Source organism: Acinonyx jubatus, chromosome B1 (genome assembly GCF_027475565.1).
Source record: "Acinonyx jubatus isolate Ajub_Pintada_27869175 chromosome B1, VMU_Ajub_asm_v1.0, whole genome shotgun sequence".
In the NCBI taxonomy this organism is placed as follows: domain Eukaryota; kingdom Metazoa; phylum Chordata; class Mammalia; order Carnivora; family Felidae; genus Acinonyx; species Acinonyx jubatus.
The window spans coordinates 150,216,757-150,244,001 of record NC_069382.1 but is presented as its reverse complement, the minus strand read 5'-3'; the positions used below and the strand labels follow the sequence as shown (position 1 = coordinate 150,244,001).

The following is a 27,245-nucleotide window of genomic DNA, read 5'->3' as shown; positions in this document are numbered from 1 at the left end:
TCCAGCTCTGTGCTGATAGCTCAGAGCCTGGAGCCTGCTTGTGATTCTGTGTCTCCCTTTCTCTCTGCCCCTCCCCTGCCTGTGCTCTGTCTCTCTCTCTCTCAAAAATAAATGAAATGAAAAAAAAAAAAATAAAAGAAAATACATTTCTATACAAAGAATTAACAACAACAACAAAATTCTTAACACTACCAAGTGTTTACAGCAAGTTTACAAGATGCAGGCTGATAAAAAAGTGTTCATTGTTGTTCTATATATCATCAATGAACAACTGGATTTTGAAATTAAAAACACAACACCATTTACATTAGCACATACACATAAAACATGAAGTGCTTTAGTATAAATCTAACATAATATGTACAAAATCTATATGAAGAAATCTTTAAAAAGAAATGCTGATGCAAGAAATCAACAATCTAAATGAATAGTAAGATATTCCATGTCTGTGGTTGAGAAGAATAAGTATTATTAAGATGTCAGTTCTTCTCAACTTGATAGTCAGCATAATCGCGGTCAAAATCCCAGCAGCTTATTTTTGATATCAACAAACTGACTCTAAAATTTAGATGGAAAAGCCAAAGACCCAGAACAGCCAACATAGCACTGAAGGAAAAAACAAACAACAACAACAACAAAAAACTCAGAAACTGACATTGACTGACTTCAATATTCGTTGTAAGTCTAGTAATCAAGACAGTGTGGTATTGGCAAAAGAATAAGCAAATGTATCAATGGAACAGAAGTGGAAGTTCTGTTAACTAACTTTGACAAAGGAACAAAGGTAATTCAGTGGAGAAAGGATAATCTTTTCAATAAATATGCTGGAATAACTGAAAATTCACATGCAAAAAAAAAAAAAAAACTAATACAGACTAAGATTTTACACTCTTCCCCATACACACACACACACACACACCCTCAAAATGTATCATACACCTAAATTTAAAGTGCAAAACTTATAAAACTTGTAGAATATAATAAAGAAGAAAACTGATTACCATTTTTTTCATATTTTAAACAATTAAATTAACATTTATTTCCATTTGGATTGAAATATACACATCATAAACTACTTACTGTTCCCTAATTTCAGAATATTATATAATCACCCAAGCATTGGGCTAATGGATGGATTCTGGATATGGGCAGTGAAGAAAGAGGAATAAAGAACTCAGGAACCTTAAGATTGCTTTTTCGGGGCGCCTGGGTGGCCCAGTCGGTTAAGCGTCCGACTTCAGCCAGGTCACGATCTCGTGGTACGGGAGTTCGAGCCCCGCGTCGGGCCCTGGGCTGATGGCTCAGAGCCTGGAGCCTGTTTCCCATTCTGTGTCTCCCTCTCTCTCTGCCCCTCCCGCATTCATGCTCTGTCTCTCTCTGTCCCAAAAATAAATAAACGTTGAAAAAAAAATTAAAAAAAAAAAGATTGCTTTTTCTATTTTAAAACAAAACTGACTGACGAGCTACTTTAAGTGCTTTTCCTTATTCATAATGGTGATGACTCTTTAGATACAACACCAAAAGCATAATTATGAAAAAAAATGAGGGGCGCCTAGGTGGCTCAGTCGGTTGAGCGTCTGACTTCTGCTCGGGTCATGATCTCATGGTTCGTGAATTAGAACCACGCATCAGGCTCTGTGCTGACAGCTCAGAGCCTGGAGCCTGCTTCGGATTCTGTGTCCCCTTCTCTTTCTGCCCCACCCCTGTTTGTGCTCTGTCTTTCTCTGTCTTTCAAAAATGGATAAACATAAAAAAAAAATGGTAAGTTGGGACTTCATTAAAATTAAAAACTTCTCTGTGAAAAAACAGTTAAGAGAAAGAAAGGACAAGCCACAGACTGGGATAAAATATTTGCAAAACATATTATTTAAAAAACTGGTAACTAAATTTTTAAAAAGAACTCTTAAAACTCAACAGTAGAAAACAACCCAATTTTAATCTTTTTTTTTTTTTTTTTTTAATCTGGGGTTCCTGGATGGCTCAGTCAGTTAAGCAGCTGACTCTTGATATTGGCTTAGGTCCTGATGTCACAGTCATGACATCAAGTCCCATTCAAGCTGCATGTGGAGCTCCGCTAGAGATTCTCTCTCTCTCTCTCTCTCCCTCCCTCCTTCTCTCTGTCTCTCTCACTCTGCCCCTCCCCACCCTTGCACGTGTGCTCTTGCTCTCTCAAAAAAAAAAAATAAATAAAAAATATATATATTATATTAAAATAGGTAGAAATCTGAATAGGTACCTCACCAAAGAAGACATACAAATGTCACATAATCATATGAAAAAATACTCAACAGCATGTGTCACTAGGAAACTGCAAATTAAAACAGTAATGAGATATCACTATACAGCTATTAGAATGGGTAAAACTCCAAACCCTGACAATACCAAATGCTGGTAAAAATGTAGATTAAGAAGAACTCTCATTCATTGCTGGTGAGGATGCAAAATGGTACAGCCACTTTGGAACACAGTTTGACAGTTTTATACAACACTATTTATAGAATACCAACATGATTGGGCAATCCTGCATCTAGGTCAAATGACACAAAGGAGTTGAAAACTTACATACACAGAAATCTGCACATGAATGTTCACAGATGCTTTATTCATAATTGCTAAGACTTGGAATCGGTCAGCTGTCCTTCAATAGGAATATGGATAAGTAAAGTGTTATACATTCATACAATTGAATAGCATTGAGAAGAAAGTAATGAGTTATCAAACCACAAACAAAGACGTGGAGGAACTTTGAATGGTATTGCTAAGTGAAAGAAATCAATCTGAAAAGGCTACACATTGTATGATTCTAACTATAAGACATTCTGGAGAAGGCAAAACTATGGAAATTGAAAAAAAAAAAAACACAAAAACCAAAACAGTGATTGTCAGGAGGCTGGAGAGAGTTGGAGATAATGAATAGATGGAGCACAAAGCAATTTTGGGCTGTGAAACTACTCTGTACGACACTTTAACAGTACATGTGTGACATTATGCATTTGCCCAAATCCTTAAAGCCATGTAACACAAAGAGAAAAAGCTCTTATGTAAAATGCACTTAATAATGTATCAATGCTGGCTCATCAACTTTAATATAATTACAATTACTGTGCAGGGGGACAAGGGGATTATATAGGATTTCTCTGTACTTTCTTTTTTTTTTTAATCATTTTTTTAATGTTTATTTATTTTTGAGAGAGAGAGAGAGACAGAGCATGAGCGGGGGAGGAGCAGAGAGAGAGGGAGACACAGAACCCGAAGCAGGTTCCAGACTCTGAGCTGTCAGCACACAGCCCGACGCGGGGCTCGAACTCACAAACCACGAGATCATGACCTGAGCTGAAGCTGGACACTCAACTGACTGAGCTACCCAGGCGCCCCTCTATACTTTCTGCACAATTTTTCTACAAACTTAAGAAGTGCTCTAAAATTAAAACCTATTAAAATATAATTTTAGACTTTTTATAATTGTTAATGTTTATTTATTTGTTTTTGAGAAAGAGAGAGAGAGAGAGAGAAAGTGTGATGGGGGAGGGGCAGAGAAAGAGAAACAGAAACTAAAGCAGGTTCCAGGTTCTGAGCTTTCAGCACAGAGCTCGATGTGGAGCTGAACTCATAAACTGTGAGATCATCACCTTAGCTCACAACCTGACCTGAAGGTGGAGACTTAACCAACTGAGCCACCCAGGCACCCCCAATTTTTTGTACTTTTTAAACACAGCTTTTTCTTTTTTTTTTTTTAATCATAGGTAATTGTAGCAGATTCAAAGTAAGGAGAAAATGTACATCTCCCTTGGCTTTGACTTGCATGTCATTTTATTTTTTTTCATTTGGTTAAAAAAGGCAACCACAGATTAATTATATTTGTGACCTCTAGTGTGTAAAACACTGGTTTTAATTCTGTCCAGAACACCAGGTATTTATAATTTCATAGAAACATGTATGGAATCAATCAGAGATGTGGAGGCTTTCTGTAAATAAATGTAAGGCACAAATAGTGACTTATGAAGCAGGGTCTTTAATCTAAAGCACTTCCTAAATATTTACTGTTGTGATGTTACTCCATCTCCTACACCTTACTCTGAAACCATATGAGAACAACATGCTAAAAAAAACACGGAAACTATCACTACACTTACATCAGTAACATGAATTGATTCTGAAAGCCTGACACAATTGAAACTTTTACAAAGTCATTGTTTTTTTTAGACATCTATTTCTTTTAAAGACTGCTTCATTTCTTTAGTATGGCAATTTCAAATAATATGTTGCTCTAAAATAATTATCTTGTTTTTAACATATATGAAGAATGCTTCAAGGACACCAGCGTGGCTCAGTAGGTTAAGCATCCAACACTTGATTCTGATTCATGACCTCACAGAGGTGGAGCCTTGCATCAGGCTACATGCTGACAGAGCATAGCCTGCTTGGGATCCTGCCTCCCTCTCTCCATCTCTCCTGTGCTTGCTCTCTATTTCTCTTTCAAAATAAAATTAAAAAAAAAAAAAGATTGCTTTAGAAATTTATATGTACAAAGTTTATTTATTTTGAGAGAGAGAGTGTGGGAGAGAGAGAATCCCAAGCAGGCTCCATGCTGTCAGCGAAAGAGCCCAACAATCAGATAAGTTGATTTACCTTCACCTTTCCTTCTTTTACTCCATCCCATTTTGTTGCAGTACTAATCAGAAATCACATTCAAACAACGATAGTTAATAAATACAGAGCTTAATGCAATTTATCTGTTCTCTATCCACTTATATTCATTAAATTGAATGGTTTCATTTTTATTAAAAATGAGGGTATTCTCAGAAATATGAACCTTTTGGGGTGCCTGGGTGGCTCAGTCAGTTAAGCGTCCATCTTTGGCTCAGGTCATGATCTCACGGTTCATGAGTTCGAGCCCCGTGCCAGTCTCTGTGCTGACAGCTCAGAGCCTGGAGCCTGCTCTGGATTCTGTGTCTCCCTCTTTCTTCCCCTGCCTCTCTCTCTGTCTGTCTCTCTCTCTCTCTCTCTCTCTGTCTCTCTCTCTCAAAAATAAACATTAAAAAAATTTTTTTAAATAAATACGACCTTTTTAGGTTTCCCATATAAGCATAAGTTGAAAATCAATTTAAGGAAGGGTATCTAAGCTTGTACATCCTAGCCTTCATATCCTTCAGCAAAAAGTCTTGCTGGAATAACATAGGTTAAAGACGTGACAAAATAATCTTAATAAAATTATAACATCTCCAAAAATATTTCTTTGAAAATAATAAAAAGAAAATAAATTTGAGTGGCTCAAGTAGAAAATTATGCTCTTATAGAAACAAAAGGTAAAGTTAGAGATTATTTACTTGTGAATATGAACTTTAAAAGTAATAAAGTAGATAAAAGGACAGTAATATATTCACTTTGGAAGTTCTAATAGAGAAAGCATTTTTATCCCATTAAAATTGATAAAATTAAGACTTCCATTAAAAAATAATAACATTTGAGGAAAAATAAATTTATTTCTATCTTTAAATAAAATGCATTAGTTCAATATTTAACAGAGCTTACCTTGACCTGCATTTGGAAAAAGAGATATATGTGGTAGAAATATTATGAAAATATTTTTTTCAATATTTGCATCTGAAATATAGCAGGAAAATTAACAGAAGAATATACCTTTTGCTTCAGGCATCCCTTCCTTCAGGCATTCTATATACATTTCATTATTCTCTTCACATACACACAAGATACACAAAAACCTGCATTCAATTTGTTTTCATTTGCATTTAGTTTTCTTCCTTTTATAAATTTAAAAAAATATCTGATAAATGTATTCTCTATGCTTTTGTGATCTGATATTATTTGACTTAGCAGCAACTTTTGAGTTAAGACTATTTAATACTGGAAGGCTCTCTATAAACATGTTTATGCAACATGGCAATGAAATTTTATTTAGTTGATTTTTAAGTTTACTTATTTTGAGAGAGTGAGAGAACAATCAGGGAAAGAACAGAGAAATAGGGAGAGAGAGGATCTCAAGCAGGCTCTGTGCTGACCACACAGAGCCCTATACGGGACTTGAACTCACGAACCATGAGATCATGACCTGAGCTGAAATCAAGGGTTGGACACTTAACTGACTGAGTCACCCAGGCATCCCAAATTTTATTTAATTGTGATTATGTTTTTAAATTTTATTATACATATACTCAGACCACAAGATACTATTTAGAAAAGAAGCTTCACAACTGTATTAAATACAAATTGGGGTTTGATGATTTCATATCTTATCAAAACCTGAAAACTGTATTAAACACAAATTGGGGTTTGATGATTTCATACCTTATCAAAACCTGAAAAAAATGAATCTTCACAATTCTTAGATGAACCTGTTGTGCTAGGTAGAGTTTGGAAAGCTGCATGCCTAAGCCAACAGTGGAAAACTTTAAATACTGCCTATCAACTTCAAATGTCAATGGAAGATTATTAGTAATAAATATCCTGGGGAGCTCTAATTACCTCCTACTGCTCCACTGCTTTAGAGAAGATGTTCTATCCACACAGGTCATGCTGTGTAACATATTCATCAAATATTTTCTGTGCTAATGAGAATTTGTACAGGAAAACAAACAAAAAATAATGCTTTATCAAAAACAACAGTGAAAGAACAGCACATACCAAAGCAAAGAATTCTTGCCATTAAGAAATAAAATCTCCAATTTACAAAAATCATACTGACTGGTATTATACCTTCTTTATATTCTGTCTGGAAACAAACAGGTAAAGAGGTATTTACACACCATTAAGGCTATTTTATTTGTCCTCCATCCTTTCAGAATGAGGTACTACATTTTTGCACACTTGAAAATCACTTTAAAAATGCATCTCGGGGCGCCTGGGTGGCGCAGTCGGTTAAGCCTCCGACTTCAGCCAGGTCACGATCTCGCGGTCCGGGAGTTCGAGCCCCAAGTCGGGCTCTGGGCTGATGGCTCAGAGCCTGGAGCCTGTTTCCGATTCTGTGTCTCCCTCTCTCTCTGCCCCTCCCCCGTTCATGCTCTGTCTCTCTCTGTCCCAAAAATAAATAAACGTTGAAAAAAAAAAATGCATCTCTAGTGCCACAAGTTTCTCTTCCATTGTCATCATATGAGTTATTTAAATATCTAGTATATGCAAAATGCTATTCATTTATGGGGATATTTTCACAGTTATGACATGAAAAATTTTAATGTGCCAGTTCTTTTAAATGTAAGTCTGTTTCCCTAAAAGATAACTTTCCAGAAAAACAAATGGCATTAAAATTTTTTTAATCCAAATTAGGATTTGAATTTTAAAATTTCATGGGTCTATTTTAATGTTCTTTACATTTTAACAAAAGACAGAAAGATTAACATAGATTTGAACTGTGTGGGCCCACTCATAGGTAGATTTTGAACAGTACAATACTATAAATGTATTTTGACTTTCTAATAATTTTCTTAACATTTTCTTTTCTCTAGCTTCCTTTACTATATGAATACAGTGTATAATAAATATAACATACAAAATATGTGTTAATCAATATTATGTGTTTATGCCTTTATCTGTAAGGCCTCCAGTCAACAGTAGGCTAACGGTAGTTAAATTTTTGAGGAATCAAAATTCAGATGTGTGGGACATCACTATGTCTATCCTCCATGTTGTTCAAAGGCCAACTGGGATTGAAAATTATTTTGGGGGCACCTGGGTCGTTCAGTCAGTTAAGTGCCCAACTCTTGATTTTGGCTCAGGTCATGATCTCATGGTTCAAGTTCCGCATTGGGTTCTGTGCTCACAGCGCAGAAACTGCTTGGGATTTTCTCTCTACCTCTCTCTTTGCTCCTCCCTCTCTCTCTCTCAAAACAAATAAATAAACTTAAAAAATTATTTTTTAAGATCCTTCACTGAGTTATTACAACTATCTATGTTCTAGAGTTTTTAAACAACTGAACATTCTGCTAATCATCTGGATTTCAGTTGGTTATTTTTTCATTGGTTCCATGTCTGCTGCTTCCTCTCACACCAGGTCCTTCAAAAAAACTGTGATGTCTTTTTTATCCCATAACCTTCCTACTGCAGAATCCACAATCTCTTCAAATTCCTTTTTTAAAATGACAACCTTAAAATATGAGATTTCTATAATTATAGTTATCTTAATTATTCTCTTCCTACAATTAGACTTCCTGATCTACTTCACTCGTTCACTATATGAAATTATAGTGTATCTGATGGACTCTCTCCCCTGCTATATTAAAAACAGCATGAAAGCAGTGTCTGACTTCTTCCCCAAGGTTTAAGTGTTCTAGGATACAGTAAGTATGAAAATGGATTAAGTCAACATTAAGCATTTTTAATTTCATTTAAATTTAATTAATTTAATTGTCTATAAGCCTACCTCAAATCTCCAGATGATTTTTATTTAAATGTATTCAAATAAATTACTATAAAACATATTATTTATGTCAGTTTTTATGAGAATTAAATGAATATATATGTATATGCATACACACATACTAGAAAAGTTCTTGGCACACAATCAACATTTGTGAATTTATTTAATAATTTTTTTGTAATTTATCAAAGAATTTTTTTACACAACTATCTGTGAAGTTCTAATATACTATATCTAAAACTTATTATTGGGACAATTAAAATTATACAGACCACTCTTTTATAGAAGCTATTTTGGTAGTGGGAAAAACAAACAAAACACTTTAAATTCTAGAATTTAATATCATCATTCTTAAAACATGGATCATTATTTTGAGAAACTTTATGTTTTCCAAATTAATATTTTATGTCTACAGTCACACAACACACACACATACACACACACACACACACACACACACACACTCATCTCATCTTATTTTGGATAAAATTATTCTATATCCTGGCAACCAGGATACTAAATTATACCTTATTAACTGCCTGCCTAAGAGTACTGAGAGTACTGACTTTGGACTCAGAATCCTGGATCATTTTTACCATGTTCTTCCATTTGGTAATGTACCTTAAGCAAGCTATATACACTTCTGAGGTTCTATTTCTTCCACTGTGAAATAAGGAATATGATTCTATTCCTCAGAGTATGGTTATAAAGATTCAATTAGATGATATATGAATCAATATGCCTAGAATTCAGTAAAGATCTAATAAATGCTACATAGATGCAGTGTTATTTTTATTTATTACTAGGTTCCAAAGCATTCACTCTTAGAAACATAGGTTGAGAGGAATATAGCTGGAATTTGAGATGGTGATTCAAAAGGGGGTAGACACAGAAACCTTAAGACAATGGAAATCAAATTCTACAAAAAAATTATTTATAACTCCTAAACATATTTGTGCCTAAGACGAATTTAAAAATCTCGGGGCGCCTGGGTGGCTCAGTAGGTTGAGCGGCCGACTTCGGCTCAGGTCATGATCTCACGGTCTGTGAGTTCAAGCCCCGCATCGGGCTCTGTGCTGACAGCTCAGAGCCTGGAGCCTGTTTCAGATTCTGTGTCTCCCTCTCTCTGACTCTCCCCCCGTTCATGCTCTGTCTCTCTCTATCTCAAAAATAAATAAACGTTAAAAAAAATAAAAATAAAAATCTCTTTGGGGGGTGCCTGGGTGGCATGCACAGTCTATGCAAGCAAACTGAAACGTAAGCCAGAGTAAACTCCTATAAATGCCTCAAGGCTAAGAAATTAAAACCTAAGAACAAGTGGGCACCTGGGTGGCTCAGTAGGTTAAGCATCTCACTTAGGCTCAGGTCATGATCTCACAGCTTGTGAGTTCAAGCCCCATATAAGGCTCTCAGCACAGAGCCAGCCTGCTTTGGATCCTCTCTGTCTCTCTCTCTCTGTCTCTCTCTCTGCCCCTCCCCGGCTCGTGCTTGTGTTCTCTCTCTGTCAGAAATAAATAAATATTTAAAAAATAAATAAATAAAAATAAAAATCTCTTTGAAATCTCTTGAGTTAAGTTCATCTTCTATGTGAATAATTTGTAGTAGTAAATGTGTGGAAACCAAGGATCATCATTTATAACAAAAACTATATTCATATTTACTTTTAAAATCTGCAGTGTTACTCCATGTTTGGATACCTGTTTTTTTTTCCATATATTTTCTTTGAAAATATTTCCTCTCCAGTTTAGAAAAGTGGATTGGAATGAAAGAAACTTTTTTACTATTTGTATTAATCTAAAATTCTACAACCTAAGTAAATAAAGCAAATACGAAGTAAGTTCTACTCTAAACCTAAAAAGAAGTTTAAATAATTGCTTAGGATTCTAGTTATTAGTTGAAAGTATAATTGAGGACAAATAATGAAAAAAAGGAGCCTCATTATTTTAAAATGAAAGCTTAATGTTTTATTTTAACTGATATGTGAATATGCAGATTTTTAAATTAATTAAAAATATGCAGCATTTATGTTTCTGTTTCACAACTCAGGTAAACCAAAAGCTACTTCTCTAAGTTTTTATGTAAACTCCAGTTAGTTAACATACAATGTAATATTAGTTTTAGGTGTAGAATTTAGTTATTTAAATTAGAATATTCTTATTGAACTCATCATGTCTCTGATCAAGTAGTGATGAAATGAGATAGATTTAATTTACAAATTAACATTGTAAGTTTGTCCAGGTATATATTATTCCTGGGTTTTGGATTTTTCCTAAGAATTTAGAATGCCTAAGCAAGAATGTGTCAACAAGCAGTAAGTAATCATCACAGTTAGATTTTGTCTCATGTGTCAGTCCTCGTAAGAAAATATATTAAACAGTAATATAGGCCAACTTTTGAGGGTTAGCCTATTGGAGAATCCCTATTTATACATGACATTTCTTTTTAAAGACAATTGTAAACTAAGTTAACATACAATCCATTACTCTTCCTGTTATAGTTTTTACTTATTCTGTACAGAAAATAAATTTTTTAATATCACAGACTAATTATTAAATCATCTTTTTTGCAGTTAAATAATTGAAAACAAAGGTGAACAAGTATAAAAAACATGATACAATGGAGTGTACATGTCTACACATAATAGAGATACATGTATTATGTGTATACATATACATATATGTATATATATATATGTATATACACACACATATATTGTATACACACGTACATACAGTAAAGCCTTGGTTTCTGAGCATAATTCATTCTAGAAACATGCTTGTAATCCAAGCACCTATATATCAAAGCAAACACTCTCTATTGGCTCAATGGAATCTTTTTCTTTTCATTCAATGTTAACAAGGAACCTATCCAATGACACTTGTGTTTGCCTCCTTTTGAGAATTTCACGTAAGTATGACACTGCATTGTCATTAAACTGATCGATCGCTTGCACTGCTACAGCATTATTCCTGTGGTGCTTTTCTACAAAATTTTGCACTGTTTCCCAAGATATAAAATCTTGCAATTTTTTCCACTTGCATACCCGTGTTTCTCGATGATTTCCTTCTTAACTTCCACCGCAATCATCTCCTTATCACCTTTTTTTTCAACTTTTTTCTGCATGGGGATCATTGTATTCGCTCCACAGATGTTGACTACAGTATGGTATTAATAAACTCTTGTTGTATACTGTATTTAATGTAACTGGCAATAAGGCAGGAGAGGAAAAGGTCTATATCTGCAGGCAGCCTGACCTAGAATGAAGCAAAACATACCTAAGCTTACTCTCGTATGGAAAATAAAGGAGTGTCCGTAGGTGTTCTGCAGTGACAACAAATACACTAGTGCCAGTCGTGAGCACCTTCCAACATTCCAAAAAAATCACTGATTTCTGCGAAACACTGCGGACTGAGACGGAGCACCTGAGCATGAGTGATGATCACTCACAATACCACAGCAAGAGACAGAGAAGAATTATTGGCTCAGTTGTGATGTAACATTCAGTGTCACATCACATACTACTCGTATTGCAAGACACTGCTCATTTATCAAGTTAAAATTTATTACAAATGTTTTCTTGTCTTGCAGAACACATGCAGAAGAAGTTACTCATAATCCAAGGTTTCACTATATTTGCCTACATACATACATACATACACACAAGTATATACACACATACACAAAGATTATCATGGATATATGCATATGCAATTGAATATTCTGTCCTCTGGCATGTAGAGAAATGCATGACCATATATAATGAATATCAATATATATATTTCACATATATATTCCAAATCACATACTCCTAAACAAAGTCAGCTAGCTACACTCCAAATCAGTGCATATTATAAGTGGATTCTAGCTCACTTCAAGCTTTCTTTTAGTGAATAAGCATTGAAGTGGCTTTGCTTCATCTTTACAAAATTGAAATTTAAAACAATATGTAACTCATAGGGCATTTGTAAAAATTAAGTACAAAAATGCAAGGTAAATGATTTTCATAATATCTATATATGTTAGCTAATATAATTATCACGATTATAATTACCAGTAGGGCCTAAAATAAGAATATACTATATTATAAGATATTGGCTCACAGAATTTTATATCCTCCAATGTCTATAAACTATAAAACATTTCTATTCTGTTAATGAGTTTAAGAACTTTGTAGATACTTTGACATTTATAATCCAAAGCTTTGAAGAGCATTAGCTCCAGAAATCTTCATTATTTTTAAAGATAAATATTTTAGAATATCAATATTAAAATATGTCAAAGTATTTTACAATTATTTAAACTGTATGGAACATTATAAATAACATTTTTCTTTTTAAAATACATATATTCGAGGGGTGCCTGGGTGGCTTAGTCGGTTGAGTGTCCGGCTTCGACTCAGGTCATGATCTCAGGGTTTGTGAGTTCGAGCCCCGTGTTGGCTCTGTGCTGACAGCTCAGAGCCTGGAGTGTTTCAGATTCTGTGTCTCCCTCTTTCTCTGTTCCTCACTCACTTGTGCTCTCTCTCTCTCTCTCTCAAAAATAAATAAACATCAAAAAAATGTTTAAATACATATGTTTGAGTCTATGATACAAGAAACAGATATGCATGAATGCTTTTTCAAAGTCTAATATTTTACTAGAGCACTGAAATATTTCAATTGTTTGTTAAAAGATAAACTGAGGCATATTAAAAACACTAAGGGTTTATTTGAGCAAAACTGATTCAATACAGCAAATAGAAAGAAGCTCAGAACGCTGTACAAAATGAAACTTTTATAGACAGAAGGAAGCAGGAAAAAGGAAGTTATACTGGCAAAAAAAGCAGGCTTGTTATTGCAAAGTAACTTTCCTTTAGACAATGGGAGGGATCCATTAGGCAGATCATCTAACTAGTGTTGATTGGGTGATTCCTGATTGACAGGTTTTAAAACTTCATTTCTAGGAAAGCTGTAACTGTCAAATCTGTTTGGTGACATGGTACTTATTATAAGTGACTCCATTTTGGGCCTGTTTTATTTTCAACATGTTGAACATCTCTAAAAATGTCTATAGAAATGTACCGCTAGTTATATATATTATGTATATTATCTTTTCAACTTAATACATCAATGAAAATTATTATATTCCAAATAAATTTTACATAATTGGAAACAGAAGAGTCAGGTAATGTATACTCAGTAAAATTTTGACTTGTTTACTGATGTAGAATCTTTTGGAACATAGCTTCTAACCAAGGGACCCATATGCTGAAGGATGTGTTCTCAATAGCACATGACCCTGGGATACAGAATTTTTCCCATACACCACATCACCCAGAGGTACACAACCTGAAACAACACTGAAATGTTGTGTCATTCCAGAGTCACACAACATTGGCATACGAAAACCTTGGCTATAACCCCTGGAGGGTTGGAGTGTCATTTTTCAGGATGCAGCATAGGCACTGACACACACACAAAAAATGATATACTGTATAGAGATAGAATCGATTCATCCAACCATCATTCCCAATATCCTACTTGCAAATTTTTTGTTTTCATTCCTCCTGGAGGCTGTATCAAGTAGAGGACTGTTCAGTAAATATTCAATTCCCATTGCTCCCAACCCACTCATACACATGCCATGGAAAGATTATATTTTTCTGCTCCGTTGATGTTGAATTTGGCAATATAATCTGCTTGGCTCCTTAAAGTATATTTCCCCACACTTTGACTTTGGGCTCAGACAGTGACTTGCTTTAATCAGCGGTATGGTAGCAGAGATGACTCATGCAAAGGCTTGATGTGCACTAGCATAGTTAAACAAGGACGTGGGCCTTGTCTCCCTGTGTTTCTGCCATTATGAGAAGGTAGCCCACTTGATCCCAGAAGAACAAGAGACACATGGAGCAGAACCAATCCAATCAACTAGCAGACCCACAGCTTAAAGAGGAGCTTTCCCAATAGACCTCTGAGCATCGTAATAAATGCTTATTGTTTGGAGATTTTAAACAAATAAATAAAATAACCTTATCAGGTTATCTATAGACTCTACCCTAGTTGTTGTGACAGACAACTTGATTTCAAAAATTCAAATAAAAAATGAAAATTTCCAGAAGGCTAAATCTACCTCTTATTTTTCTACTATTTCCTTCTACACTCTTTTGATAATATTAGGTATTTGAAAACGTAATTGTGTAATTGCGGATTTCCTATATTTGGCAAAAACATAGGAGAACCTGGTTAAGCATATTTTAATACTAACTATAAGAGGAGACATTATGCTGAGTTTTTTCCCCTGGTTTTAAAATATATTCACTGTTGCAGTAAAACACCAGTGTACTTTAAAAGTGCCATTATAGCTGACCCCATAAATATCAAATTCACATTAAAGTAAGTGCTGAAGAATTCATGAATTGCTAACAATCTACTATGAAGTGTATTCTTTGTCTTTTTTCTTTTCCCCAACAAGGATGAAAACAGAAATCATCAATTTAATTACAGTGCTTGTATTCCCTCCTTTGTTATCCAAAGGAAGAACATTGTTATTTGTGACTTATTCAACCTACCACAAAATGTGCAAGTTAATTTCCAACTTTATTTTGTAACGTGAAGTAGGGAGTCTTTAAGCTGTCACAGCCCATGACAGGTATTTAAAACTTGTGTTGCTAGTTCTAAACATATTCAGAAAGCTGACATTTCTGAACAGACTATGTCTCGATTCTGACTGGCAAGAATATTTAATGGAAAAATTTATTATTCTTTATTGAATAAAAAACAGAGTAAAATTGAAACATCTAGAAAAAGTAACTTTTGCAATTAATGTAGTATACTTTCAATTAAATATCAAAACAAAATGCTATTTACTGAACATAATTAGGCCAAACCTAACTCTTAGGCTAATACTTTATAACATCAATCAGCCTTTCTCTTGACCTCCAAGAAATTAATCTATTGTTAGAGCTAATACAATATTGGTTGTAGAAAACAAATCAATATATTCTATGTCTGTTTTACCTATATAAATAAAATCATGACAACTATGATACACTGTCATTTGGCCAATAAATTGAATTTAAGTGATATGTTGATTAGGAAACTAAATTCCTACAAAAAATTGTTATGTTACAATTCCTGTTATGTTACAATTCTTAAGAGGTGAAATTCTCATAAGTAAAACAGAAAATCCAAGATTTTAACTTAATTAGTACTGATGGTACAACTTATGTTAAGAGTCTTTAAAGTCATGAACTAATTATTTACCCCAGCTATTTTATTATGCTCCAGATGAACTGCATAAAATGTATAATATATGTTGTATTTCTTATAACTATCATATATACAATCACATAATATATAAAATACATAATATACAATTGCAAAATAAATATGATAATAAAACCTTTGCACTTTAAAAATTTAATATTAAAATCTTTTATCTAAATTCACTTAATCTGTAAAATATAACTGTAAATTTCTTTGTTTATATTTATTTGTATATCTGACACAACAGTGCTCTAAGTCAATACCTTTTTGAATAGTGACAATAATTCAGTACCTTTCCATAAATTTCCCAAGACAAGGATGATTGTTTCTGGCTCCAAAAGAATAAAAAATTAGCCTAGACTCTTTAAAAAAAAAAAAGTTATTTTTTATCCTCAATTAATTTATAATGGTCTATTCTCTTATGGAAATATAGCAAATAATCAACAACATGGAATTAATATACAGAATAATAAAGACAGATGAAGAAAAAGATACTGGGAAAACAAACTATTCCAATAATAGCAAGTGTAACAGACATCTAATGTGTTGAAGAACTTATGAAAGCAACAATAATTATTCTTAAATATGATACCAACTAATAGACCAGAGACAGGGGTTATAGGACTATGGAGAGGAGAACACAAATACTCCTTTTAACAAGATAGATTTAAAAGGAGAACTCCAAAGTATATTCAAGTCAAATCAATCATGCTCCAGAAAGAGCTCCATGAAAGCAAAAATTTTACTCTATTGTTCATAACCATAATTCTTAGTACCTAGAACCCTGCTTGGCATGTGGTTAGCACTTGATAAATATTAAATGAATATATGGATGAATGAACCTCTTGAATAGAAGCCTTTTGTAAGTTAGACAAAGAAGTGAAAATAAAAATTCCAAAGGCAAGGGGTGCCTGGGTGGCGCAATCAGTTAAGCCTCCGACTCTTGGTTTCAGCACAGTTCATGGTCTCATCATTTGTGGGATTGAGCTTGAGATTCTCTCACTCCCTCTCCTTTGGTCCCCTCCCTGTCACGTGCTCTCTCCCTCTCTCTCTCACAGTAAATAAATAAACAAACATACAAACATTTAAAGAGACTAAGAAGGGCACCTGGGTTGCTCAGTTGTTTAAGCCTCTGACCTTAGCTCAGGTCATGATCTCACAGTCCGTGGGTTTGAGCCCCAAATCGTGCTGTGTGCTGACAGCATGGAGCCTGGAGCCTGCTTTAGATTCTGTGTCTCCCTCTCTCTCTTCCCCTCCCCCACTCATGCTCTGTGCGCTCTTGCTCTCAAAATAAATAAATTAATTAAACAATCATTTTTTTAAATATTAAAAAAGACTAAGAAATAAATTTATAAAAAAAAATTCGAAAGGCAGGAATGATATCCTGAACTTGAATGGTTAAAGGGATAAATACTATAAAATGGTATAAAAAGTCAAAATGGTATTTTAAAGTATACAAATCCCTAAAGAATCTCCACGGTACTTGGGGAAAAAAACTGATTACAGGTCTGGTAGAAAAGGTACAAGATGTGCCTGGGATATTGTGCAAACAACAATGCAAATGAAACAATAATAGACAATTTTAGTGATGTCAAAAATATAAGGATCCAAATTAGAGAAACCTCCACTGGTTAATACTGAGATATATGTGGATGAAATCATATAATATCTAAAACTGGCTTAAAAATAATCCACTGGGGTGGGTTGGCGGGGTGCTTGATAGGATCTATGGCTAAAACACAAACAATTTTGAGTTAATAAATAGAATCTAGGTAATGACTCCTTGACGGTTCATTATACCAGAATACATTTTTCCACGTGTGAAAATTTCCCTTAAAAATATTAACTAGAGTTTAAATGTAATGTATCCTGATATACAGGTAGTGTTTTGCAAAAATGAAATACACTGTTTTAACAAAATGACATTTCTTGTTTCATAAAGGTTTATATTTCATATTCTTTTTTTTTTAATTTTTTTTTCAACGTTTATTTATTTTTGGGACAGAGAGAGACAGAGCATGAACGGGGGAGGGGCAGAGAGAGAGGGAGACACAGAATCGGAAACAGGCTCCAGGCTCTGAGCCATCAGCCCAGAGCCTGACGCGGGCTCGAACTCACGGACCGCGAGATCGTGACCTGGCTGAAGTCGGACGCTTAACCGACTGCGCCACCCAGGCGCCCCTATATTTCATATTCTTAAGTAAATGCTTAAAAAATAAAGAAATGATATAGAAAAAGAAATATGTAATAAACATACAATTTTGTATTTCTAGAACTCTGATCATCTTTTGCTTATAAAATGGTCTCTCCTTAACACATAATTAGGCTTGCATGTCAAGCTAGACCAAGCAGACAACTCCTCTAGAATGTGTGCCACAACTTTTAGATAAGAGTAAGCCTAAAAAACTTGTAGGATGTAATATAAGGACATCATGTCCAGCAATTAGCTGGAATATGTCTAAGAGATAAAGAGATGAACTGGTATCAGAGATCTCTTAAGCATTTAGTTTCAGCCATACCTAAACTCCTGGGTAAAAGTAATGTCCTTACTTTTTTTTAAGGTATTTTAAGTTAGAATTATTTCACTTTCAATCTAAAATATGTTAATGAATATAGGCCAATAATGACCAATGATAGAATCAGATGATAATTAAATTGAGATAGTTTTGTAAATCAACTAGAATGGATACTATATGTATAAGAAGTTAGAAGAATGGTCCCTATTAAATCAGATACAGGACAGTGAAAAAAATCTAAGGTAAAACAGAGGATCATGCCCACAGTCATTGGTTTAATGGCTTGATAAGAAGATTGCCAGTGAGATAACCAGCTGCCTTAGGATACTAGATAAAGAAAGATGGTTAGGAACAGATTTATTGCAATTTATATGCAAATACCTTCAATATATTAAATGTGGAATTACTGAAAAAGTAAAGACTGAAAAGAATAGCCCTGATACATATAGGAGAAGGCAGAAAAAAATTAAAATAATAATAAGTAAAAACTAGAAAGAAGACTACTGACCATATTAATACAATTTATTAGTCAGAATCTGTGGAGAGGAGGACCCAGTGAGAGTTTAATATAAGAATCATAGCTTAATGTATATTAATTCTTTTGAGTCTCAGGACATTTTGGAGTTAAATATAAAAACAGTTTATAAGTCATTTGTCTTTACGGGCACAGTCACTCTTTTGCTGTTCATGTTTTTAGTATACGGCTTAAAAGCAAAACTAAAAAAAAAAGAATTTCCAATTAATTTTATACATCAAAACATAGAGATTTTGAGGCTTTTATTTCATAATTAAAGTCAGAATTTTGGTGCCAGTATAAAGTATATTCATGCAAATATCACACACTAAGGGAAAGTAACTTTGTTATACTAGGAAATACAGGAAATATAAGAGTAAACTCCAATTATAAGAGAAGGCAAGGAAGATTTGCTTGAATAAATAAAGTAACATTTCAAAGAATAGATGATTTTATTCAGGTTGCTCTGTGAATGTTTGTTTTATTCCAATGGTATTCAGTATTTGCTCAGAAAAAAAAAAAAAAGAGAAATAAATGCTTCTAAAAGAAATAATGTTTCAAGTATGAAGTTGTCAATGAAATGCATTTCTACACCAAATAAAAAATGTATTTGTATTTTACTTAGTTTTATATTCATAGAAATTCTCATTTCCAATGTACAGATAAGAAAATCTACACTTCATTCAATTTTCTGCATTTCCCACCTATTTCAATCAAAAGTAAGCTAAAGGGTTTTTATTGCTTCTTCAAAATTGTTCAGAGTTACCATAGCAAGTTTTTATAGTTATTTCACAGTCCTATTTTAAAAGATTATTGTATATTGATACTTCATTTAATATAGTTTCTCAGTTAAAAAAGAAAGAAAAAAAATCTTGGTTTTAATACTGTGAAGTCTCTTAAAATCTCATTTAAATGGCTTAAACATCACTCTGCAAAAAAAGCAAAAAGACATACATTTCTCCTTATGTAATTATTACCTAATTTTATTTAAGTTTATGTATTTATTTTGAGAGATAGAGAGAGTGTGTGAGTGGAGAAGAGCAGAGAGAGAGAGAGAGGGAGAGAAAGAATCCCAAGCAGGCTCTGCACTGTCAGCTCAGAACCCAACACAGGGCTCAATCTCACAAATCGTGAGATCATGACCTGAATTGAAATCACAAGTCAGACGCTTACCCAATTGAGCCACCCAGGTGCCCTAGCTGTTGCCTAATTTAAAAAAAATAAATAAATAAAAATAAAGTACTTAAACTGAACACACAGCATTCTTTTATAAACTTTTAAATGATTTATTAAGTTGTAACTAAATCACATAATTAATTAGTTAACATACAGAGATAATGATATTTAGGAGACATCATCTCTCAACACTGCATTAAAAATTTTTTTTTAATGTTTATTTAGTTTTGAGAGAGAGAGAGAGAGAGAGAGAGAGAGAGAGACAGAGAATGAGTGGGGAGGGCAGAAAAAGAGGGAGACACAGAATCTGAAGCAGGCTCCAGGCTCTGTGCTGTCAACAGAGCCCAACACATACTGTGAGTTCATTACCTGAGCCAAGGTCAGATGTTTAACCACCTGAGCCACCCAGGCACCCAAACACTGAATTTTTAAAATGCACCTGACAGGGGCGCCTGGGTGGCTCGGTAGGTTGAGCGTCCGACTTCAGCTCAGGTCATGATCTCGCAGTTTGTGAGTTCAAGCCCCGCGTCGGGCGCTGTGCTGACAGCTCAGAGCCTGGAGCCTGCTTCAGATTCTGTGTCTCCTTCTCTCTCTGCCTCTCTCTCTCTCTCTCTCTCTCTCTCTCTCTCTCTCTCTCTCTCTCTCTCCTTCAAAAATAAATAAACATTAAAAATTTTTTTTAATAAAAAATAAAAATAAATAAATAAAATGCACCTGACAAACATTTATAAAAGTCGATACATGCCTAGCTATTCTATATTCCATGTATATGATAGAATAGATATAATCTGTCTTCTGAAATGGGGTGGGAAAGGAGGCAATGGTTTAAAAACCAAATAAATGACAAATGTACAAAAAACACCAAATGTAAAGTTCGGGTGGAAGAAAGTTACCAAAAGCTGTTACAGAGAATGGTGTGAGGGGGACATTCAAAGTTATCACAGAAGGCTTAATTGAGATGATATTTAAGGTGAGCCATCCAGGATGATTTAGAGCCACAGCTCCATAAGAGCATAGCCTGTTCAATGGCCTTAATCCTGGAAAGGGTTTGGTATATTTGTCGAATGAGAAGCAGTCCTGGCTGACATTGGCTACTAGGGCACAGGTGGTGGAGCATCATGGGATTTGACTGGCATAATAGGCTGCCTCAGACTATTATGTGTCAGAGCAGGAACCATAGAGTTTACTCTGAATGGAAAACTCCCAGAACATAAAGCTAGTGGTTGGGGTAGGGTGGGGAAATGTGGGCTGATGGTGCTATCATATAATGTGATTTAGGTTGTGAAAAGAACACTGGGCTATTTATGAAGAATACATTGGAGTTTAGAATTCCAGTAATGATTCCTTGTGCATTTTACCTATAAAAAGCAAATACTGAAACTTCTTTAAAAAATTAGGTGAGACTCTCCATATAAATATAATTACATATATTTCTTTACAGTGGTACCACTAGATTACTATTCAATTTTTCAAGTGTGTGATTTTCCTGACAAAAGCATACTAAATTACATATAAAAATTCTTTTAAAAACACTGCATTTGAATTTCCCCTACAACTATATTTTTGTATTTGGTATTCTATATATATACATATATATATATATATATATGTATTTTATATATTTTGTATATATGCCTCTGGTATCATGCGGGTACTAAACATCACAATGTGCACATGGCAAACCCCGCAACAAACAATATCGTAGCCTTAAATACCAATAGTGTTGTATCTGAAAAAGCCAGGCTTACCAAGTCCCTGTGAGTAACATAAAATGACTAGGAACCAGAAACATTACAGAGAGCAAGATGGAGTCACTCATGTCAAGCAGGGAACTGTGTCAAGCAATGATGCAAGAATTACGGGCATTGCAACTACCAGATATCCCCAAGATCAACACCAGATGATGACACAGTCTGAACTGTTAACCAGCAGAAACACAGGAGGTCTGAAAAGGCCCAAGACTGATTAAATCCTTTAAAAGAGAGGATTTGTGCAGCAAACTGTCAGACTCCTCAGACACTTACCCTTCTAAGTCTGTCTACTTCAAAAAGTAGTCTCTGAAGACTGAAGTCTCTGAAGAATCTGCCTCATCTCTGAAAAGAACAGAGATCCTTCACTGCTTGAACATTGCAAGCAGTAAATGCCGAGAGAGATCACCCGGACCCCAGACCCAGGCCTTATTTCAACTGTGCACCCGCAGACTGACTTCTAGTTTAGCTCCTTAACTTCCTACCTGCCTCCCTTTCTATCTTATTTGTGTGACTTGTCTTGTGCCTCGCTTTGCGGGAGGTGGGAGAAGCCAAATTAAACGTATGGTGAAATATCGTTGATTTCGGGATCCTGAACAGGCATTGTTAACCTTGCTTTATGACTGAATAAACATGACATTATAGAAACACACAACACGTGTGTGAGCCTTCATAGCCTTCTTATAACAAACATACAACTTTGTCCCCCGTCAATTTACCATTGAAACAAGATGCAATCACAAGGATAAAAGGAAACTGAAATTAACTTGGCAAAATGGTGGAAGGAGAGGTGCCCTGCTCTAGTCCCTCCCACAGAAACTCCCATTAAGCAACTCTCTATGGGGCTTTGGAAGACTTCTGGAACACAGGCGAAACGTTACAGTTCACCTGCCAAACAAGACAAACAAAAGACCTGAGAAACACTGCATTAAAAGGATAAGAAAAGCAGTGCCGCTTTTACCGCCACACCCCTCCCGGAAGTGTATTAGCACAGCGCTGAGAAAGTCCCCGCCCACATTTCCTCCTGTGAGGGAGAGACCTAGAGGGAGTCCAACTCCATGGACTTCTCCGACACTGACAGAGAAGTCCACTTCTGATTCAAGTGTGAACAACGTGGGGTCCGGCACGTTTAGACCATCTGCGGACAGTGAGGAATGAGGAAAATGGTCGGGGTTTTCTGTGACCAGTCCCTGGAATCTCAGTGATGCTGGCCCCTCGCCCTTCGAGCCAAACACAGAGCACAAGGGTTTGCTCTATCACACAGCTTTCCCAATGCCACACACAGATGAGGATCCTGTCACCAAGCTTGCTCTGCCTCATCCTCAGGGCCTCCCGCAGCGGAACCCACACCTGGAGCCCTTCTCCACGGCAGACCCTGCCAGTGACCTGACAATCAGAACCCCACCTACCAGTCTGTGAGCGGCACCACTGGCAGTCTCATCCCCCTGAAGAGCCTCACCAACAGCTTTCGCCCAATGCTGGAGCTTGTCTGGAGTCCGCCTTCACCGCGAAGCCCTGCAAGTGGCTTCCTGAACCCTGCGCGCCACCCACGTCAACGTCGACGTAAAGCCCTGCTCCTGGCCACGCCCACCCAGAAAGCCCCGCGGGAACCGTAGCTTTACAGAGCCCAGTTAGCGGTCTTGCCTGACAATTGAGCCCAGCCAGCCGCTTCAGGTGACCTCAGCGATTTACTGGTGGTGTCCTCACCAGAACTCAGAGCTCAGCAAAACAGCCCTGACGAACTGCAGGGCCGTGGCAGTGTATCCTGCCCAATTGTGGACCCTGAGACCCCAACCCTGATCCTTATCCAATTGCAGACCCTGGCAACAGGTCACCCACTGGGCAAAGACGGGTCAGCTGGCCCTCCTGAAACTCTGAACCCACCAGGCAGCCCCAGCCCCCTCCAGAATGGATTCCAAGAGAGGGAACTGGCTCACTATGGACACCACCAACTGATGTGCCCAGAATTGTTGGCTGGCTGATGTTGGCTTGCACCCTCAGGAGTTTCCAGGTGAAATCTGAAATTGGCCCCATACATGGAGGACAAGAAGAGACTGAAAAAAGAGGCAGACCACTCCAGATTGGTAGGTGGCAATTCTAATAAGCAAGGAAACTTACTTGGGAGGCTTGTTAGGCATTTGCAAGATAAGTAGATCTCTACCCCAGCCTACCAGAATTTTAAGTTTATATAGAGGCCTTCACTGGGTTCAATCAGGTATACAGTGTAGATGGTCTCAACAACACATTACTATCTTAACGATATTTCTTTGAAACAGCGTCTAGTATGGATAAAGCAAGTGGAATGCATGTTCCAAGGACAAGGGAAGGGGTGTAGAGCTTCCAATTTCCTGGGTCCAGCCTGTGGGTCAAATGTTGGTCATGTCCTCTTGATAATGTCCTCCAACAATCCACCCCTCTTGAGGAGCTCTTATAATCTTACACACACCTCATTCCCCTTCCACTCTGTGCCCTGAGAGGTCAGCAAGGGCTTTCACTGGCATAGAAGTTGCTTGTTTGGCAGCTTTCTGGCTGTATTGGAAGCAGATGCTACACCGACAGTACAGGCATATGTAAGAGAAAACACAGGTTAAAATAATGATGCCCAAAATAAGTAACATTTTTTCCCCAGGAGCTCCAAGATCTAAACCACTAATTTATTAAGTCCCCTAGGCTGAGAGTTGGATCATTCAGGGCATTCAATTATTGACTAATGTGATTTAATAAAGATAATACATTAGCTGACTCATGGGTGTGAACACACAACATTCTCTTTGAATGACAACACAGTTGCTTCCTTGCAAGGTAGTGATAATGTCCAAGGCCCTCCTATTTTGGAGGACAGCTTGTCTCCTTAGACACATTTCCAGTGTTCAGGAGAGACTGGCTTTATCAGCTGTCATTCAAGCCTTGCTTGGCGAATGTAGTAAGGACTTCTATGTACGCTATAACATCCTCCATGCCAATGGAGGGGATAAAGGTGGTGTCCTGAATGACTGTACCAGTGGAACACAGGATGTGCTCATCTGCCATTGAGGAGAGGGAGGTTGGCAATGGTTACCATGAGGCAGATTCCCCTTTGTGCCCAGGGTAAACCCAGAGTGCAATGGTTCAACCACCCAAGTGGAAGCTAAGCCCAGTGCAGAGCCCAATGCAGGGCTTGAACTGCCAACCCTGAGATCAAGGCCTGAGCTGAGATTAAGAATTGGACACTTAACTGACTGAGACACCCAAGCACCTCCAGCCAAACTTTTCTTAGTTCAGGTCACTAGCTTCTGTGGTTCATAATTGTTTCCATTCAGATGGTGTCAGTGTTGAGGTGAATAGTGACTACAGTCCTTGTGGGCAGATTGTCCTGACAAGATTCATCTGTATTCCAGGCATCGATGGGAATTTCCCCCAGTCCCTCTCTGCAGGACACAATGGCCACCACAGAATAGGGGTGGGGGCATTTGGAGTATCTACCCACTCTGCAGGGCCTAGTAGCATCTACATTTCTAGAGCCAGTGGTTTGGAAGACAGGATACTCCTCTGTTGGAAATAGGCATGCCACTTAGTCAAAGTGAGGGTAAGTCATGGCTCACTTTGTCTCTGCCACTGTGTCCAGCACCATTACTTCCAGAGTCACAGACACATCTAACTGAAATGGTAGCCCTGCTTTGGAGACGGCCAGAGCTTTAATCTACTTCACCAGTATTTTTGACTGCTCAAAGGTGACTTGCTGCTCTGATCCCCAGCCCCACACTTGCCCTTTATTTATTCAGCAATATAAGTGATAAAGGCACAATGCTAGGTAGGCAATAAAAGTCCTCTAAAACCCCCAAACCCTACAAATACTTGCACCTCTTTCATACTCTTAGGCTTGCGCCTAATCAATTATAGTTTCTGGGTAGGCTTACACCTAATCAATTATGGCGTCTGGAACACACATTTCTTACCTGACCAAACAACTCCCAAAAACTTTATGGCGGTACCTAAACCTTGAATTTTCTGGGGGTTCACTGCCTGTCATCTCCCTTGCAGATGTCCCAGCAAAGTCTGTAGAGTGTCCTGCAGCAGAAGCAAGTCTTCACATGTTATCATTATATCATCAATGTAATGAGCCCATTTTACCGATGTGTGGAAGGAGAACAGGGGCAGGTCATGGGTTACTATCCCATTACATACTGTGGGTTTATGCAGGTAACCCAGAGGAAGCACTTGAAAGATCCATGATGCTCCTCCCACATCAAGGTAAATTTATCTTGTGACTTAGCAGCCAGGGATATATTTAAAAAAAAGTATTGACTAAATCTAGCAGAGTATGGTACATTTCTAGGACTGTGGTCAAGGTATCTAAGATGGTGGCAATGTCAGGCACAGCTTCATAGATGGGAGATAACACGCTGTTCAGTTCTTGATAGATATCATCTATCATGAGCCATGTGACTTTTTTACCAGCCAAACTGAGCTGTTGGAAACAATATGGGCAGAGTGTACGATACCCAGCTGGTGCAGCTCTTGGATATTTCTCCTATTTCATTGTGCCCCTGGGCAATTTATATTGTGTGACAGTTACCACTCTTACTTGGGGGGGGGGGCAGGTTTGGCAGCTTCTCGTTAGTGTTTCCCCCAGAACTTGTGGAATTTACCAATCAAAGTTTGTAGAGCATGACTTTATAGGATATCAGTGTTAAGTATGTTTCTTGGTATTGGAGAGATAAAAATCTCATATTCTCATGGAAAAGAATGCCCAGTTAGCAATGTCAAAAAGACCTTCTTGACCATAACTATTTGTCCTGTATAACCATTGGTGGCACTGAGGAGGCCAGAAAACTTTTGAGGGCTAGTATCATCTAGAGTCATCATCTTTTGTTTATTTCTGGGGAACCAGTGAATATTGAGCTCAACCTGATGTCTGGTCACCTCCAGTGGCCCTCTCCTGCAGGCAGTCTTGGCTTAAATTATATAGTCAGGGCATGGGAGGCACCTACCCTGAGTAGGACTGTATTCCTAAGGTCTTTGCTGAAACAGGAGGGGCATCAGAGAGGGTAGGGGCAGGTGAGAAAGGTCTTAACTGTTGTTAAGGTTTTAAGGCTTTACACAGGCCACCCAGCATAGTGTTGCGATACTGGTCTATCTTTGTAGGTGAGGTCATGGCAACAGTGAGGTCAAGCCACATATGCTTCTATGTGACTTTTATTGGACCCTTTACACATGATTGGAATAGCCTTTTCGCTTTTCAAGTTCCCTCTGTGTTGGGTCTTTCCAATAGCCTGTACCCATTCCTAGGATTTGTGAAATTACCCCAGATGAATCATGGATTTCCCAACATTATGTATGCTTGCCCATGACTGGCTCAGGACATCTATTCCATACTATGTGATGGGTGTGGACTGTAGTGTCTCACTTTCATTTCTACAGTGAATGTGACCTAATCAGGGCCTTGAAACATCAGGACATAGATGGTCTGTCTCATTCCCAACTCCCTAAGAATTTTTGTACATTCTCTATAGATTTCCAGGGTCCTACATGCCCAGGGAGAACCCCTTCATTGGACTCAACCTCCCTGAAGGCTAGAATAATGCAAACTATAAGGGAATGAGTATCTTGAACCCCCCAAATGCAGTGTGGGTGCTGCCAGAGGACAGAGAGTGTGGTGATGTTCCTGCCTGGTCAAAGAAGTACCATTGCTCTTCC

At 36.8% G+C, this 27,245-nt stretch overlaps 2 long non-coding RNA genes across 2 annotated transcripts in view; one reads left to right on the top strand and one right to left on the bottom strand.

The window, feature by feature from the left end:
• The window catches only part of LOC113598843 (uncharacterized), a 74,056-nt gene extending 50,923 nt beyond the window's left edge, over positions 1-23,133 (bottom strand). The window contains exon 1 of the long non-coding RNA XR_003419588.2: positions 22,979-23,133. This is a non-coding gene — a long non-coding RNA (uncharacterized LOC113598843). The remainder of the gene's footprint in view (positions 1-22,978) is intronic.
• A 47-nt stretch (positions 23,134-23,180) lies between these two features.
• The window catches only part of LOC113598842 (uncharacterized), a 29,991-nt gene continuing 25,926 nt past the window's right edge, over positions 23,181-27,245 (top strand). Inside the window, exon 1 of the long non-coding RNA XR_003419587.2 lies at positions 23,181-23,653. This is a non-coding gene — a long non-coding RNA (uncharacterized LOC113598842). The remainder of the gene's footprint in view (positions 23,654-27,245) is intronic.